Genomic DNA, 13060 nt, shown 5'->3' with positions numbered 1-13060 from the left:
TTTGAACAATGTTTGGAAAAATGGCCTCACTTATGACATATAAAACATCGATCATGTTTGACTTGGGTGCATTTTTTTCTTGAAAAATCTGCAACGAGACTACTTGATTAGTAAAAATTGTCTATGCCTATACTTGGGATTAAATTTGCGATGATGCTTTTTCTTTGAAGTTTTGCAATAGCATTGGTCAATTTTGTGAGAACATTTAATCTTCAAGTAGGGTCAATCACAAGTTTTCCCTAATGTTTTTCCCAATTGTTCAACATTAGAGAGGAATTTAGACTTATTTTAAAGAAGTTGAAGTAGAGCTAACACCATTTGGTATAAATCTCCAAAAGTAGTTTGTGCTAAAGATCTACCCTAAAACTCCAAATATTTAAGAGTTTCATTTCCTAAAGACTCAAAAAGTTGATTCAGATATCCCTATTTGAGATTTGGATCATCAGTACCTTTGAGAATATAAAATCTTGCATATACTTTCTTAAAATGTTGCTCTAAATATTTCTGATTGAAAGAACAACATTTTAATTTAAAGAACTCTTCTTGTGCTTAATCTTCAAGATGAGTAGGGCTGCCTAAGAATTCCATATAAATGTTGTACATGAATTGATCAACATCAGTGAGTTGTAATAGTTGGATTTGATGGTATTGAGCAAGAGTTATCCATCATTCCCCTAGATCATTAGTGAAATGTGAAACAAAATTGGTCAACACTTGGTTAATAGTAGTGCCAGGTTTTTTAAGCTTTGAATTAATCCATTCAGTCATTTCACGAATACGATTCCTGTATTAATGAACAGGAATATCAACAAAAGTAAATATTTGGAATTTGCCATTATGACTAGGATTAAATACAAGGACTTGTTGTCGTGGAAGAGAAAATTCTAGATCTTGGTCCATAGTGGATTCAAGGTTGAGTGCAATAACATGGGAAGTTTGACCTTGTTCATATTCAAAAACATAAGGATTGCCACCAACTTCACTATGATAAGAAGAACTTGTATTTGAGTTGGATGAATTTGATGACAAGCTTGATTGTGTTTTAGATATCAAGTAATGCTAAATAAGATTGTTAATCATTGATTGTAGAGGTACATCTTCACTAACGAAAATGTCTATTATTACGACAAGTATGCCAGTGGTTATAATGACTTTGCCCTTATCTTTGGAAGGAGTTGAGGGTGTTGGGGCTGGAACTATTATAGATTGGTAAGTATGAATGAGTGTTGAATCTCCAACAAAACTTTTGTATTTTTTGAATCATTGTTGGTATCGATTTGTATGCACCTATTGGGACTCTTTAGGCAACAAAGAAGGTGATGTACTGCTGTAAGGTCATATTTTCCATGTGAGCAAGTTGAGCTTTTAAGGAATTCATCTCTTGTTGTTACAAATGGAAAGGAACTCGTTAGTCAATGCAAATCATGATATCAGCATGGACTTATTGAATTTTCATTCTCAATGCATCAACGGGCTTCATCATTGTATGAGTGTGAGTATCAATTTTATGTTCAATACAAAGAATGGTTTGTCAAATGTCCATTAAAACTTTGTTTTGGATAGTTGCATTTTGAGATTGCTAATTTAATACGGATTCTACAAGGCTGACTTGTTTCATACTACCATCAGGCTTGATAGTCTAGGGATTCTTGACTTTCTAGGAATAAGTAATTTGATGAGCTACATCATTGGTTTTCTCAAGAGGAGGAAAATCACTAAGTTCAAACATTTAGATTATAGGTAAAGGGTCAACTGTGGTTATAACTTTTTTGGGTTTCCACTAAAAAAGCCTTTTAGGTTTCTAGATCAAAGGATTGGAGCGTGAATGTTTGGCTGAGTGTTTATAATGGGCAACTTTGATAACTAGAATGCGTTTTTTGGGTTGTGGGATAGGATAGGGAGGAGAGGATGAAGGATTATGATCAAAATTAGTGTCTGAGTCTTTGGAGTCATCTGAGAAAGACTAGCCTATTAGTGGCAATTCATGAGTAGGAGTAAGAGGATCTCCTTTTCTATAATAAACCACATAATCAAATTTGCCAGAGGGATCACTAAGTAGATCATATTCAGGAACACCATCTTTGTATAGTTGCCAAAAAATATCCTAGAAGGAAGATTTCCTTGGTAAAACTTCTTGTGGTTGAGAATGACGCCGAGATAATTGAGCTCGATTTCGTGGATGATATGGATCAAATCATTCCACACAAGAGACATAACTACAATCTAGAAGAGTAGGATCATGAGGTTGTAATAAATAGATGGTTTGGCCCTTAAGGGTGAAACCATATACTTCAGGTTAATTATCATCCTGAATTTCTTCATAGGAAAACTAAATAGGAAAACACAAAGATACTATGCTACTATTGGCCACTTGTGACGAAGCGGAAGAGATAGACAATCATCCATTTGATAAAAGATAAAAAGTTGGATCAGTAGACGGTACAAGAGTAATTGCAGCCGCACTATAAGACTGGAGTTGTTCATATGCAGTATACCACTTTTTTGGAATAAGTTCTTCTAATTTTTCTTTTGGCATCTATTTGGGGACCAAAGTGCAATAAGGGTTTTGATCTGTATCACATTAAGAATATGACATCATGAGTGTTTTCAGGTGTAGTAATATACAGAGAATGATTTTGGATTCGATATGTCATCTAATAATGAATGGTAGCAATAAGAGTATGTCCTTAAGGAATGGCACCAGTAACTTGTACTTGAAACTCGAGAGCCAAGCAAACCAGAGGATCTTGTAATGACATGCAAAATACATGTTATGAAAATGTGGTTCTCCACTAAAGGCAATATAGGGTCAAGTACAGTATCTAGAAATATTGAAAATTATGAAATGAATATGTTAAAATAATAAAAACAAAAGAGAAATTGTGAAAAATTAATATTAGCAGGTAACCCACACAAGGTCAATTGACCCTACAAAAGTAAAGTCGTCCCAATCATTTGAACACCTTTTTTTGTTTAGAACGCTTAGGTTTTTTCATTATCACAATATTCCAAAGAAAAATAATAATTAAAAAAATTAAAAAAACAAAATAAAAACTACATCAAAAAGCAAATTTCATAAACTGCAATTCATAAGATTTTATCTTATTCCAATTAATCATTTATCATAGGAACAAGTTGTTTAGATTAAAAAATAATAATAATACTAAAAAACTCCAACTTATAAGAGTAATTAGCATATATATTAATGGCCTAAAAACCTGAATAAAAACCAAGAATGACGGTGCAGTGCAACAACCAAGAATGCATGCTCATCTTAAAAATCAGTCTCCAAGAAAAGAAATGAAAACGTAAATAGTTTTCATATTCAAAGTCAGTCAGATTTTAGAAACCAAAATGTAAAATTGATCTTTGAATAAACGGACAATGACGGTGCATGCTCATCTTAAAAGTCCTCACTTCCCTTTTTAAGCCATAGACAGTAACGTGAGCTTATGAAAGCTTTGTCTTGATCAGTCAAGCCATAGACACTAACAAAAAGGATAAGGAGTTGAACCTTTTTCCTGAGAGGAACTTTAGCGTCAAACAGTTTGGCTGCCAATGTAGCTGATTTACGATTATTTCCATTTTTCACAGGTTTTACGACCTCAGTGGAACTCAAAACCAGCTTTTCAGCAGTGGATGTCAAAACCTGCTTTTTGGCAGTAGATGTCAAGACCAGCTTCCCAGCACTAGATGTCAAAGCACCAACCAAGGAATTTGCCCTGAGAAAAACATAAAACATTCAAAAATCAACAAGACATAATATCCAGAACCCACACAAGCACAAAAGAAAAAAAAAAAGATGAATAACATCATAGACCCTCCGTCTATTTCATTATACCTAACATCTCCAACATCTTAAATATGTATATTAGTGTGAAACAAAGGTTTCTAGTTTGAATAATTTCTTCCACACATTATACCTTGGGACACAATCAGATGCATATACAATACAAATCGTCAGGGAATTTTTTTTCTGGAAATCCGTGTGAGCTAGGTAGCTCTCTCTCATTCTTGTTCCACAGCAAGGCACAAACTTGAGAGCCGGTGTCTACTGAATTCAAACGAGCACCCGTGTGAGTATTCCAGAGCTTAATGCACCTGTCCTCTTCACTTGCCCTGGAATGGGTCCCAGGCAAGGTCTGCGACTGGAGAAGCGTGCTGCTCCAGCCTGTGCAGCCACTGCAAGGGTGAATTTGAAGAAGCCATCGACCTGTCCCATATGTGGAGAAGATTATCATTGCGCCCACTTGCTAATTGCTGCCCTGATTGTGACCATTTCGGGCCACAAACCTCTTGATTGTGACCTCTATAAGTCTCAACGATGTGATCTCTAATTCTCACATCATTGTTAATAATCTGAAAATCCATTCCTCCGGTTGTCAGAATATGATCGTTCCAAGCCAATGATCCAACTCTTGATCTGTGGCCACCCCTCATTGTTCTTAGCAGTCTGTTGGAAGCAGAATCCCACAGCCGTACTTCAGAGTTTGTCAACCCAACTGCAAAATGTGGTGCCGGACACTTGTGACACGGCCATTTTCCTCATCAACTGTGACAAGTTCTGAGGTTGAACCATCCAAAGCATCCCACAAATACACAGTGCTTCCAAGAGCTATTGCAAGAACATTGCCGCTTGCCCAATCCAATAAGTTCAAGTAGTAATCATCCAAAAGATCAGGACCATACAATGTCCTCTCAGAAGTCTGTATGATCAAATCAATCAAGGTCAAAACAAAATTGAAATTTGAAAATTCAATTATCAAATAGACCCTAAAATTCAGACCCACCTGAGGGATATGCCTGCCGGGTTTAGCCAATTTAGTCTGTTGAACAGAAGCGGTGGAGTGTTCCGTAGGAATGAGTTCAACTGGCATTGGTGCCTTGTTCTTGAAGGCAAGAATTCTACTTCTATTCATGTTGAATATCTCTGCAAGCTTCTTCCTGTAAGGGGAAGGTGAACTGACAGCCGGATTCTCCTTGCCTTTTAAGCCCTCTGTGAGCATAAAATGGGCATAATCAAAGTCCATTGCCGATCGGTTGGGGAAGCATCTGTCCAACTTGCAGCAACAAAACAAGATCAGAAGATATAAAGAAGAAAAGGACGGTTCAAAAGATTGAAGATTTTTACATTTTCTTTAGATTTTCTTCTGTGAAGAAACTGTTCTTGAAGTGGCATTTGGGTCGTGCCTTCAATTGGAAGATGAATTCATTGAACCTGCATCACGTTGTGCCTTCAGTTTGGACGATGAATTCATTGAACCTGCATCCATAACCTTGACAACAAAGAAATTACAAACGAGAAAACACAAATTAAACCCGCAAAAAGAAAATAAAGGTAGAGAAATCCTGGAAACAGATAATGAAATCAAAGAAAGCAAGAACAGATGACATATGAAAGTAAATTCACAAAAAGAGAGCTAGAGAAGAAAATGTTTCTAAGAGCTTGTTGTTCTGAGGTTGAACCAGCCGAAGCATTCCAAAATACACAGTGCTTCCAATAGTCATTGCAAGAACATTGCCGCTTCCCCAATCCAATAAGTTCAAGTAGCAATCATCCACAAGATCAGGAGCATCCAATGTCCTCTCAGAAGTCTGTATAATCAAATAAATCAAGGTTGAGCGGAGATTGGAGTTGCCGAATCAAGAACCAAGATCAAGAATTGGAGAGAAAATATTCAAGAAAATTTTGAACACAAAAGAGAGACAAAAATGCACAGTGAATGTATTTTCATTACTTCAGTTCAGTTAACAACTAAACTAACTTGTAGTTGAGTTACATAAACATTCATCATTGTATTATAAGCCACGTGTTGCACATGGCAATTTACATCTTTGCCTTAACTTATTACATCTATACCGACATCCCCCTAAACATGACACAGGCCATGAAATATGTATCTCTCTCTTTCTCATACACCACATGCCATGGAAACCTTATAAAAAACACCATCATCAAGGCAACAACCTTAAGCCATCTCACCAAAACATCATCATGCAAACAAAATTCTTCAATCTGTAACCAAAACAAAAAATTAGTTTTGTTATATTCTTGAACTAATATTCAAACCGATTTTTTAAATAGTTTATTTTTTAATTTAATTTTCGGTTTATATACAAATCTGATTCAATTATTAAGTAATTTTAAACACCTTCTGCACAGGATGATGCATGCAAGTGTGTGCAATAGAGTGCGGACAATGTGAAATATTGAGCAAACACAATGACAATAAAGACAAGGATGATCTGGGTATGTCAAGAGGGTAGACTGAATTGATTATATTAGTAAAAATCATAGTCATTCTAGTGTCATGGATGAAAACAACCCAACCAAGTGTGTGGTGACTACTAAAAAACATCGAGACAATAGTAAGCAACAATCTTATCCCCATTGAGAAGATGAACAAACCCCCTGTTTGTCTAAAAACAATAAGTAATTAATTTGAATTATTTTATTCTTCTAACATTAATATTCTAAATTTTCATATTCATCTTTTTCCTCTATCTATATTTCAATTTCAATCTAAATCTACCAATTCAATCAAATTACAGATATAACCCACAAATTACCGTAATAGGTAACATTGAAGAAGACCCAAACAAGCCCTTACCCCTCTAAGGTCCTTCTTCGCCATCTTAGTCTTGTCTCAATGCAATGAATGAGAAAGAGACAGAGGATGATATCATCCATTCAATAGCAATTACTCAACCAAAAGCACAATAATAAAGGTCAAAACAGATTGTCGTTTGCTTGGGCAATTTCTTGCTGTTCTAGACATACATATATATAAAATCATAACTCTGTATTAGAACATTTATATTTATTATGCATAAATATTTGAAAAAATAATTTAAAGGACTATTTTTCTTTCTATCTCTGATGTGCCATTAATTTTTAAAGAAGAAATTTAACATACTAAAATATTCAGATAGTAAATCTAACTATAAATAACACAACTCTAATTCAAAATTTAGCCTACTTAGACTCATTGGCAGAGCCAACCCATATAGCGCATATTGTAATCACAAAGCCCATGTAACGCACTCGAGGCTCAGAGGAAATGGAACTGTAATGGCGAAAACCAGAGTGGTGGTAACCAGGAGGCCTAATGCTAGCTCAAAAACTGGAGCTTCTGAAGTAAATTGACTGCCCATAAAACTTGAAACAAACAGAGAAAGAAAGATAAACAAGGTAGCCAAAGAGAGGATATGAAAAGAAACGGGGAGTTGAGCAGATGTTAGAGCAATTTGAAATCACTACGATATATATTCAATTTGGAGACGAAATATTTAAGGATGGTTTTAATTTCTTTCCAAAATGTCACTTTTAAGAACAAAATTAAAATTTCTTCTTATAATGTTATTTTTAAGGATGAAATTTTAATTTTGTCTTAAAACAATTATTTTAAGAAACAAAATTTTAATTTTGTCCCTTAAGATTCATTTTTAGGAATGAAATTATATTTTTGTCCTAGAATGTTACTTATAGGAACGAAATTTTAATTTCATTGTAAAATAATTATTTTGAGAAACAAAATTTTAATTTCGTCCTTTAAAACTTATGATTCATTTTTAAGGACAAAATTTCACTTCCATCCCTGAATTATAATTTTATGGGATGAAATTAAAATTTCGTTCTCTAAAATTTAGGATTTCATTTTAGCAATTTTTTTAGTTTTTTCCTAGAATAATAATTTTAGGGATGATTTTATTTTTTGTCCTAAAATAATAATTTTTGGGGATGAAATTAAATAAAATTTGGCTCAATTTCGAATCAAACTTAGGTCGTCATTTTCTTGGTTTGACAAGTTCAAACTTCCATTCGAACCCATATAAAATTCCATCTAGCCAAGTTTGAGTTAAATACTACTCAATTCAATTCAACTTGATTGCACCCGTAATCATTCATAAATTTACTAGCTAAATTTACACTCTAGTTAAGGTATTCTCAAGCCGTTATATAATGATGGGTTAGATAACAAATATGAATTTATTATTTCATCCTTTTGTTTTGATTTTGGAAAGAATTTTTTTTTAATCATAAAAGAAAATGGATTTTTCTGGGCTTTTCTTTAAAGCCCATTAGACCATATATAAATACCCATAAGACATGTGCAAGTATGGTAATATGACAGTATGATCACTTGAGCTTCATTAAAATATATCTATCCCAAAACTAATATTATTTTTTTAATAAATATACTATAATGTAGTCAAAGTATACTTAGAGGGATGAGTTGACACTAAAATTTAAAAATATATATATAGATTTTTATAGTAATTAAAAACTTTGAACTCATCAAACTTATCGACTTAAATCTTTTAACCTCACTGATAAAAATATTAGAAATCTTGACTATGGCCTTGATACCACATATACAAATATTATATACAAATTCATATTCTATAATTTTATTTTGATGATTTAAGAATTATATAAATGCTCTTGATATAACTGTTTTGTCTCCACAAATTCAATCCCAACTTCCCTTATCCTTTTCTATTATTATTTTACTTCGTTTACTATTTCTTTCGAGCTTTATCGACCGTCATTTCTTTTCTAAAGCTCAAATTTTGGAGTTGTAAGCAGCAGGCCTCCTTGCTGCTACAGCAGGCCTAGCACTTGTAAAGTACTTAAAGGGGTGAATCATGACTATTGTAATGTAAAAAAATAATTTGTAATGTATGCACTTGTAAATAGAATGTATTAGACAATATTTGAGTAATGTTATATATACCTAATTTTGAATATTAAATTAGATATCTAAATTATACTTACAATTAATATTAATTTATTTTTAATTAAAAAATTACTAAATTAATATTTTTTTATAAATATATAATTAAGTATTTAAAATTATATACATATAATTTCATTGATAATATTTTATCGGTGAAACAATAATATTCCTTTGTGACTTAATGGATTAATGCTGACAGTCAGAAATTAAATAAAGAAATAAAAAAATTCTGACTCATAGTTTGAAACATTGGGTCGGATATCCGAGTCCGGACACAGCAAATTTGTTTTCAAATGGTCAATATTTGTTCATTGTCAACAAGCACTGAAACTGGAAAGCCAATTTTCAGACACGGATCGAATATCCGACCATTCAATTTGAAGCTCATGCAAGTTTGCCTCACTTTCCTTATACATTAATGTGATAATGACTTTTGCAGGGATCAAACCCCTTTTTTTTTTTTTTTCTCTTAAGGAATCAAATTTTATTTTTTTAATCGAAACAGTTGAATTTTAAATTTTTTTATTGTTGAAAATATTAAATTTTCATTATTTTTTGTAACAAAAATCAAATTAAACACCATGTTTTTTTAAAAAAAAACTTTAATTGTGTTTATTGGGTCTAGTAAAATCTGAAAGAGTAATGTTGGAATCCTTAATGGTAAAAAAAAAAATTTATTGGATATCTGCAGGTGCTGGAATCCTTAATATTTTTATTTATTCATTTTCTTCTTCCAGATGTGAACTTCTCATAAGCAGAGGAAATTGAAAGACGCCAATTTATGTTTTTTATTTTCGAATTCAATATCCGACTATTGGAATCCTCATGTAGTCAAAAGTCCTTTTTCGATTGTCTTTCTTTCTTTTTGGAACTCCAGCTTAACGGATATCACATATCCGATATCCGGCAATGAACTTTGTAAATGAACTTTATAAATATCCAATACAAATCTTCTCTTACACCACCAAACAATGGCTTTTCCAGAGACTATCAAAGCATTTTTCTCTAGCATTATCCTCTCTTTCGCATTTTGGGTAATCTCCAAAATCTCCCAAATCCGTGAGAGAATGAACTCACCTCCATCTTCACAGGCAGTTGTTGTTCCTCAACAAAATTACAACCACTTTCAGGACCAGTGGAAAACTGTTGTCATGGCGTTTTGCTTCGAAGCAGCTTTTCAAATTGCTCTGCTGTCTGCCCAAACCCAACTCGCCGTTTCCTTTCATATCCTCTCTTTCGCTATCTTGTTAATCTTTCTTGCTCTGTTTGTTTCAAGCTTCATCGGCACCAATTTTACTTCAGGGGCTCCAGTTTTTGAGCTAGCATTAGGGATCCTGGTTATCACCACTGTGGTTTTCGCCATTACAGTTCCATTTCCTCTGAGCCTCAAGTGCGTTACATGGGCTCTGTTTGCAATCTCCCTCATCACTATTTTGATATGCAGAGCCTCAAGTTTTCGTTCTGTTCGTGCTCGTTGATGAAATTAAACTGCCTTCTGGTTGTTTTAAAGGTTCTGTACTTGTCTAGTTTCCTCTGTTTTTGTATCTGTAATAAGATGCTGTAAGATTTCTCTGGTTTTATGTTTGTCATGTTTCCTCTGGTTTTTGTTTTTGTATTGGGTACTCTTTGTTATCTTCTGGCTTTCCATTGTCATATTTTCAAGTTCATCCCAATCAGTTGCTTGTAAAAATGGTTGATTATTATTATTCATGTAGCAGGAAACAGAAAGCGGATATCTGAGTCCGAATATGAAATCAAGTGATGACTGGATTACTCATGTCAAAGTTTAAGACCACAAATAGACAATTATATAACATTTAAAGTCGGATATCCGAATGGAATAAATAGATAAAACAAGTGTAACATGCGACAGACAAACTGAGATCTTGGAGCAAATGTTATTGTTATAATACAAGAACTGAAATCCCATAAATAAGAAATTATTGTTGTAAAAAAATCTGAAAATATATGAACTGACATCAACATGTTTGGGTGAATCATGACAAACTGCAAGTTTTTTTCTATTTTTTGTTCACATTGGTTTGAGTATTATTGTTCATTTTATTGATTATACGAACCCTTTGATTTGATTATTTTTACATTAGTTGACACGGTTATGGTTTGGCACAGTTATGATTTGTAATGTATTCACTTCTTTTAACACCTCTTTAGGAATAGAATGTATTGGAGAATATTTGGATAATGTAATGTGTACCCCATTTTGAGTACTAAATTAGATACCCAGATAATACTTAGTAGAGCAATACTATGTGTATCTACTTTTGATACACAAATATATATAAATTTATATATGTCATCATATGATTGAGTGTGTTTTATCTTTAATTTAAAATCATCTAATTACAAGATGAAATACACAAGTGTGTATATATTTATATATTTAAAGTAGGTATACATAGTTTTATTATACTTATTGTTAATTTTATTTTATCCTTTAATTGACAATTACTTAATCAACACATTATCTAAATATACAATTAAGTATTCAAAATTGTGTGCATATACTTTTTTGGCTTAACGGATTAATGCTTACAGTCAGAAATTAAATAAAGAAATAAAAAAATTCAGACTCATATTTCTAAACATTGGGTTGGATATCCGAGTCCGGACACACAAAATTTGTGAGTACTCAAGACATTGGGTTTGTTGATGACTTGCAATGCTTCTTTGTTCTTTGTCAACAAGCACAGAAAGTGGGAACCCAGTTTTCGAACTCGGATCGAATATCGGAACATTCAATCTGGGAGTAAGCCTCTTATCATTTTTCAGGACATGAAGCTTAAGCCTCTGTCATTTTCTTCTTCAACGTACCAACTAACTTATCAAAAGTAGTAGAAGAAATTATATAAAGCCAGTTTGTCTTTTATCGAATTCAATATCCGACTATTCGAATCCTAATGCTTATTTTGTCAAAAATCCTCTTTCAATTTTCCTTTCTTTTTTTCTTTCTGGAACTCCAGCTTAACGGATATCAAATATCCGATTCCCGACAATGAAGTTTATCTATATAAATGTTAACCTCAAATCTTCACTCACACCAACGGACAATGGCCTTTTACTTCATAATCTCCAAAATCTCCCAAATCCACCGGAGAATGTACCCGCCTCCATCGGCACAACCACCATCTTCCTCTTCTACTGACATAGAATCTCAAGCAGTTGTTGCTCCTCAACAAAATTGCAACCGCTTTCTGCACCAGTGGAAACATGTTGTCATGGCATTTTGCTTTAACTCAGCTCTGAAAATAGCTCTGGTGTCTGCCCAAATCCAATCCCAACTCCCTGTTTCTTTTCATGTCCTCTCTTTCGCTATTTTGCTCATCTTCCTTTCTCTGTTTGTTTCAAGCTTCATGGGCAGCAACTTGACTTCACGAGCTCCACTTTTTGAGCTAGCATTAGGCCTCTTGGTGACCACCACAGTGGTTTTTGCCATTACAATTCCATATCCTCTGAGCCTCAAGTGCGTTACATGGGCTCTGTTTGCAGTCTCCCTCGTCACCATTGTGATATGCAAGGCCTCAAGTTTTCGTTCTGTTCCTACTCATTAACGAAACGATACTTCCTTATTGTTGTTTCAAAGGTTGTGTACTTGTCTATTTTCCTCTGTTTTGTATTTGTAATAAGATGGTGTAACATTTCCCTGGTTTTATGTTTGTCGTGTTTCCTCTGTTTTGTTTTTTGTATTGGGCACTCTTTGTTATCTCCTGGCTTTCCATTGTCATATCTTCAAGTTCATCACAATCAGTTGCTTGTAAAGATGGTTGATGATTATGAATCAAGTGATGAGTGGATTACTTCTGTCAAAGTTTAAGATCATAAATAGACAATTATATTACTTTTGCTCTCTATTTTGTAAGTGAAATGCAGAAGGCCATTAGAAGAAATGCAGTGGCCATTAATTTTTAGTAAAGATGAGAGCTTAGGTAGACAGCAAAAGCCGTTAAGCTTTGTTCATTAATGTAAACAAATCTTATAAAGACCATATGATGCTTTCGAATATCCGACTCCGAATCAGAAATTGCAGTTGCCACGTATGTCACATCCATCAAATTCCTCTATCAAAAACTCAAAGGAGATCTGAAGTCCGAAATCCCTTTTTATTTAAGGAGAAAAATTAATTAATCTATGGCATAATTAAAATAATTATATACTTTTATTACAAATACAAAAAACAGAGAAAATTAAACAAAAACACTGTTTAACAGTTCAGTTCGAGATCGATTATAATACTGTTTATTATGCTGATGATATTGCTTAACACTTTAATGATATTGTGCATCTCACCAACCGCCCTTCAA

At 33.4% G+C, this 13060-nt stretch overlaps 1 protein-coding gene and 1 pseudogene across 2 annotated transcripts in view; both read right to left on the bottom strand.

The window, feature by feature from the left end:
- LOC123220381 (zinc finger BED domain-containing protein RICESLEEPER 1-like) overlaps window positions 1–13060 on the bottom strand; it is an 86599-nt gene that overhangs the window by 13238 nt on the left and 60301 nt on the right. The gene's annotated exons all lie outside the window — the stretch shown is intronic.
- LOC123220383 lies at window positions 3895–5398 on the bottom strand (annotated as a pseudogene).

Source organism: Mangifera indica, chromosome 7, assembly GCF_011075055.1.
Source record: "Mangifera indica cultivar Alphonso chromosome 7, CATAS_Mindica_2.1, whole genome shotgun sequence".
Classification (NCBI taxonomy): domain Eukaryota; kingdom Viridiplantae; phylum Streptophyta; class Magnoliopsida; order Sapindales; family Anacardiaceae; genus Mangifera; species Mangifera indica.
This window is presented reverse-complemented; position numbering and strand designations above follow the sequence as displayed.